General features: G+C 47.5%; 1 long non-coding RNA gene across 3 annotated transcripts in view; it reads left to right on the top strand.

Moving 5' to 3' along the window:
• The first annotated feature begins 4,744 nt into the window (after window positions 1-4,744).
• LOC123001849 (uncharacterized) overlaps window positions 4,745-5,746 on the top strand; it is an 81,364-nt gene continuing 80,362 nt past the window's right edge. The window contains exons 1-2 of one of the 3 annotated variants that reach the window (XR_006411130.2): window positions 4,745-4,954; window positions 5,184-5,277. This is a non-coding gene — a long non-coding RNA (uncharacterized LOC123001849). Of the gene's footprint in view, window positions 4,955-5,026; window positions 5,278-5,746 lie in introns of those variants that run through there. The other 2 variants (XR_008957240.1, XR_008957239.1) reach the window with 2 other exon arrangements.

Below are 5,746 nucleotides of genomic sequence, written 5' to 3'. Positions count from 1 at the left end.
TGGCCCCGGCAGAGCGAGACTGTGACAGCTGGGCCAATGAAAAGCCACTACACTTTCAACTCGCAGTTTACTTTAGTGGACTTTTTGTGTATAACAGCCCTTCCCAACTCCCCCCATTCCCTCTATAAAAGAGCGTTCCTGTCCTTGTTCTCTGAACTTTCCTGTGGCTTTTGTTATAGCTTGCTTGCTTGTCCTGAATTGTAATTCCTGTTATTCCCAAATAAACCCATTTCGCTGATAAAATTTGCTTCTAAGGTTGGCAACTTTTACACGTAACATTGCTGAGGGAAACTCCAAAATTCATCGTACCCCATTTGGAAGCACATCCATTTGCTAAACTCTCTTACTCCACAGGAACAATCCATTTGAATAAATTATATGCGGCAGAAATGTTGATAGTCGTTCTATCATAAATAAGCTTACTTTCTTTGTGCCTTTCTGTATTTGCTGTAATAAAAAATGCACTAAAGTTTTACCAAGCATTTCCTGTGTTTTGAGACCCTGTGTGACATGTTTGGAGGGTTTTCCTTCGTTTATGTACTCAAATGGACTAGCCTTGGTTGGACCCTTTCCTGCCATACCAAGCCACCATAACAGCACTTTCTCTACCCTGGGGACCAGCTCTCCCCCTGCCGTCCCCAGAGCCCATCTGCCCTTCATCTTTTCTTTCTCTTGCACCCACCTACCTTTCCCTCATTGCTCCTGGAATAGCTCAGTGTCTAGAGGCTCTGCCCAGCCCCTGCAGGAGACACTTGGGCCAAGAACCCCAAGGTTACTGTGGCTGCTGGTCCAGGAATATCATGAAAACCTTGTGGGCAGGACGGATCCCATGTTTCATTGCCATTATGTGTCTTCCTGTCTCTCTGGCTGGGCCATGAACTCCTTAAATGCTGGCTCTGTGTGCCCGCCCTACCACTCCTATGGCCCCTGGCAAAGGGAGGTACTTACCACGGTTAAACTTAATTATAACATTCTTTCTGAGGGACATATGGACATATTTCTTATTAGACCATAAACTCTGAGGGCAGAGGTCGTGGCATGCCGGTCTTTCTGTAACCCAGCACGGCACAGCCAGCATTGTAGGCATATAGCAGTGGGAGGTGAGTGAATGGATTGGTGAATGACAGGCTCATTTTCACTGAAGGGATGATTTAAGTGAAAATGTTCAGGAGGTAAAAACAAACAAACAAACACGGGATAGTTTCTTGAAAACCTGTCATTCTTTTCTCATAAATTAGAAGGATTTTCAGGAGGAACGTTATCTTGGAACTCAAGTACGTGGTTAACAAGCAGGAATAGCCAGGGGTAGCTGGTAAGCCAAGATGGGATGACAGTAGTCAGCTTGTTATCGTGATAGAGTGAAGTTGTGTGTGGATCTCTAAAATGGCAGATCTGACCAAAGAAGGCAAACCTGAGGTACTTGGGAGAATGACTCCATATTACTTAGGGACAGAAATCAGGGGTGGGAAGAGGAGAAGGGAATTAAAACTGGTACAAGGTTTCTGCCCTGGAGATTGAGATACTTTTTGCCATTAACAGAGATAAGAAAGTGAGATAAGAAAGAAGGTGCAGATTAGTTTGGACTTGACTATGTCTCTGAACTCCAGCGTCCATAATTATGAAATAGGGGTTGTGCTTGCTCTGAGGAAATGAGATGATGTGAAAGCACTTTGAAATTTGGAAAGGGAAGGACTAGACAATTATGTTAATGATAACCTTTATTATTATTTTAATTATATTTAGATATATTCTGCCAACAGTTAGAATAAAGACTTAAAGTGACATTCGGGATCTAAGGGGGATGAGACAACTGAGGAAGCAGACATCAATGGAGAGAGCTAGAGGGACCAGTCAGTAAGTCTTTAGGGATGGGAGAGAAAATAGGGTTTATCAAAGAGTACTCTGTGAGAACTCCCCAGAGAAGGTTGGATAAGGCAGGGTGGTAGAAACCAAGACTATGGAGGAGTTGGAGAAGCTGGAAATGTTCGGCAGTGTCAAATGCTACCCAGAGAGAGGCTGAGTAAGAAGAGGACTGATTAATTTGCATCGGATTTGGTAAACTTGAGTAACTGGTTTTAGTGGGGGGTGGAGGGAGAGCCCAGACTCTCTAATTTGGAGGGGTGGGTGAGAATAGGTGTTGGAGATACTGGAAGAGAGGAGGTGATGGCCCAGGGTATCACCACAACTGTAGTTGCTGGGCAGCAAAGGGGAGATAGCTTGATAAATTTTTTTATACTGTTATTCCAAAAAGGATTTGAAGGGAAAAATAGGGGAAGATTGCCTGAGAAATGTATGGAGGGTGCAGGGAAGCTGGGGGTGTGGGGAGAGAGGAGACTCTTGGGAACTGTGACAAAGAGTGACATTCAAAGTCTGAGTGGACGGGGTAGCTGTACAGATTAGGTACAAATCTACTGAAGCTGAGAGGGACTCTGACCCAATTCTCACAGCCGGTATTAGGATTGTTCGCTCTCCACCAACCTTCTTGCTTCTTTGTTTCTCTCTTGTATTCAGCCAGCAAGACTCCACCTTGGAGCAAGTCTCCTAATTCATCCTCTCCAGTTTTATACAGGGGTCCTTGTGGATCAGTGGTGAAAAGTGTATGATTTTTTTGCTTGCCAATCCCTAAGAAGCTTTAGAGAGCTTCTCCCACTACCCCATTTTCTTTTTCAAACCCTCCACTTCAACATCTTGCTCACTCTCAACAGAGGGCCTTACTTTAGAAAAGGCCTTTCTTTTTCTCTAAAAAAACCGACGCTGTTAGTAGGGAGTTCCTTAACTTACTCTTTTGTGTTTGTGTCTCTCTGACCTCCACCTTTCCCCTCCTTCCCCTCTTAGGAAAAGAGCCATTGGCGCCAGCGTCCTAGTGCTTTCGATCTGATCCCCCAGCTCACCATCTTCGCCTGTCTCTTTAAGCCCATAAACTTGCTCGCACCTCTTCCATCTGAAAATCAAGCCCAACAAATACCCTTGCTACCATCCTATCTTTTTCTTTTCTTGGGCAAGGTTCCTGCAAAGATAAATCTGATTAGCTCACTTCTCTTCTGACCTCCCCCCTCCCACTCCCTCTCTAATTCAGTTTTTGCCCTTATCATTCCACAATGAATGAGTCATCAATTGAGCCCCAAGTGGACAAAACAGATTGATCCTTCCCTTCCTCCTTTCTCTTGTCCTCCCTGAGCCACTTGATCTCCTGGGTGTCCCTTTTTTTTCCTTGGCTTTTCCCATAGGTCACTCCTCTTTGCTATCAAATCTCAGCTCCTCTTGAATGCCATTTATTGGCTCCCTTTGGACTCTCATCCCCTAAATGCCCGAGTGGCTGGGTTTATTCTGTGCTCTGTTCTTCCCATGCTGTGTACTTTACCTGGGTGACCTTATCTGCAATCCAGCTGCAATTACTAGGGGCTTATTGAAAATTCACTTGCCTCTAGCTCTTGTTCAGGCTTCTCTTCTGAGTTCTAGGCCCATATGCCCAACTGCGCACTGAACACCTCCACTTGAATGTCCCTCGTGTACCTCAGACTCAGCCTTGTCCTAACAGAATTCATGTCTTTTCAGCCAAGCTTCTTCCCCTGGGTTCTTTGTTATCATCCGGGATCCCAGTCTCTTTTCCCCATTTCTAGTCAGTTGTCAGTAATAGCAAGATGAATTTTTGGTCCCTAGAGTCCCAGGGAAGTTGAGGGATGCAGATTGACTTGGTAGGGCCGCACTTCCAAACAGGTGCCGTGGGTTGAGGAGCTACACACATTGGGGAGAACCGTGTGGTAGGAATGGCAGTTACGGAGCTGGCCCAGTAACGGAAGGGTAGCTCTGGGTGATGCTTCCAATCCTGGGTAAACCTAATCGAGCATCATTAAGTGCCGAGGTATTTGGAGTTCTTGAAGAAAAAGGAACAAAGCTTGCATGTACCCAAACAGATGTGAAAAGAAATACTTCAGAGAGGAATGGGGCCAGAGAGAAGCCCAACACAGTCAGATTCGCAAATGGGAAGTCCAGGTGTACTTAGATCTCTTAAGGGTAAAGAGCTCCGGAGTGAGTATGGGTGACAGTTGCTCCATTTTTGGGTTCTACCTCTGTAATGGCTACAACCGGATCCTCTTTTTCTTAGTATCTTTTAGGGTACTGCCCACCCCGAAGTCTTGTTTAATCTGATTAAGCATTGGCTCTCTTAACTTTTGTATATCCAGGTAAAAATTCCTTGACTTCTTACATAAGGTCCTTCAGGATATGGTCCCTGTTTACTATCTAGCTCCATCTCCTGCTACTCACTGTACATTCTTTTTGATTCAGCCACATGGAAGTTCTTCCAGCCCTTTAAAAGCATCACACCTGCCTATTGTGGTTCCATGTGCCTGTGCTTGGAATATCTGTCTCACCCTCCCCTCTCTAAACTCATTCATTCTGCCATTTCTACTTTTCCTTCAGTACTAACCTCAAGTACCATTTCCCAGAAGGCTTTTACACCCCTAATCTGATTTTCTCTGGACTTTCATGGCAGCCTACACGTAACATAAAAATAGCTTTTACTACATCTTACTGTAATCAGTTAATTTGCTTCTCATCCTTAGTAGACAGGGTACTTTATGAAGGCAGATCTCAGTCTAGCCAGCTATCCCCAATATTTAACTCATAAACAGCAGCTGATAGTTCTAAATGAATAAACAAAAAGTTATCAACCATGGAAGTTTTGAAGTTTAAGCAGTAGGATATTTAAAAGAAACTTAACATTTAAACAGCAAGCCATTTGTCATTTCACATGCTGTTTATCTTGTTCCTGAAAGTGAGTGCAGTAGTGCTGGCCCATTTGCCAGTGGGAAGATCTGGACATTTGCAAGTTCTTCTCCAGGAGGGATCAGCCTACAGACGGATCTCAAGCAGCCTGTCATCTACAGAACCCACCAGATCAGCGTCCTTTTCCTGGCCTTGACCTACAGAGTACCTATAGCCACTAAATGAGGTATGTGGATAGACATACTTAAGGTAATCTTTGTCTTTAGGTTAAGGAGTGCATGGGATGGGTATGTTGGTCGATGTGGGAGTGTTTGTGTGCGTGTGTGCGCGCGCGCCTGCGCGCGCTCCCGCTCCGTGGATGGGGGAGGGAGGAAGGAGGCAATGCGTGCATCACTTCTTCAGAGACGCCTTTCCTGACCTCTCTGACTAGGTGACGTTCTTCTCGTCACCCTCAGAGCACCTTATTCTCCCACTCTGCACCGATCACAGCTTGACTTGAATTCGTGTGGTTAGTGCCTGTCTCTCCCGCTACATCGTACACTGCGCGAGGTAAGGAACCTCATACGTTCCTGTCACCCCTGTAATCCCCCTGCCCAGTAGGACGCCAGTTATTCCACAAATATGTCTTCGACGAGCGTTTCTGGGCCCAACTGCAGGTACCAATCACTCCCGGGAGGTCTGGGCCGGCTCTGGCGCCGCGACCCCACCGGGGACTAACTCCCCGCCCACCAACCGCCGGGGGAGGTGGGGCGGGCGAGGCGGGCAGGGCGCGGCAGACAGCGCGCGGCGGGGCGCTTTCGCGCGGAAGGTTCTCCCGCTCCCGTGGGCGCGGCCCGGAGAGGGGGAAACCGGGGAGCAGGCGGGCGCGACGCGTGGCCGCCGATGGGCCAATGAGCGCCGGCCGGGCGGGGCTCGCAGTCGGCTGCCCGGGCGCGCGAGGGGCTGGGCGTGCTCACGGGTGACGCGCCGGGCTGGACCGGCCAATAGACGCACGGTGGCGGGCGGGCGGGCCTCGCGG

This window comes from Ursus arctos, unplaced genomic scaffold, assembly GCF_023065955.2.
Source record: "Ursus arctos isolate Adak ecotype North America unplaced genomic scaffold, UrsArc2.0 scaffold_37, whole genome shotgun sequence".
Lineage (NCBI taxonomy): Eukaryota > Metazoa > Chordata > Mammalia > Carnivora > Ursidae > Ursus > Ursus arctos.
This window is presented reverse-complemented; position numbering and strand designations above follow the sequence as displayed.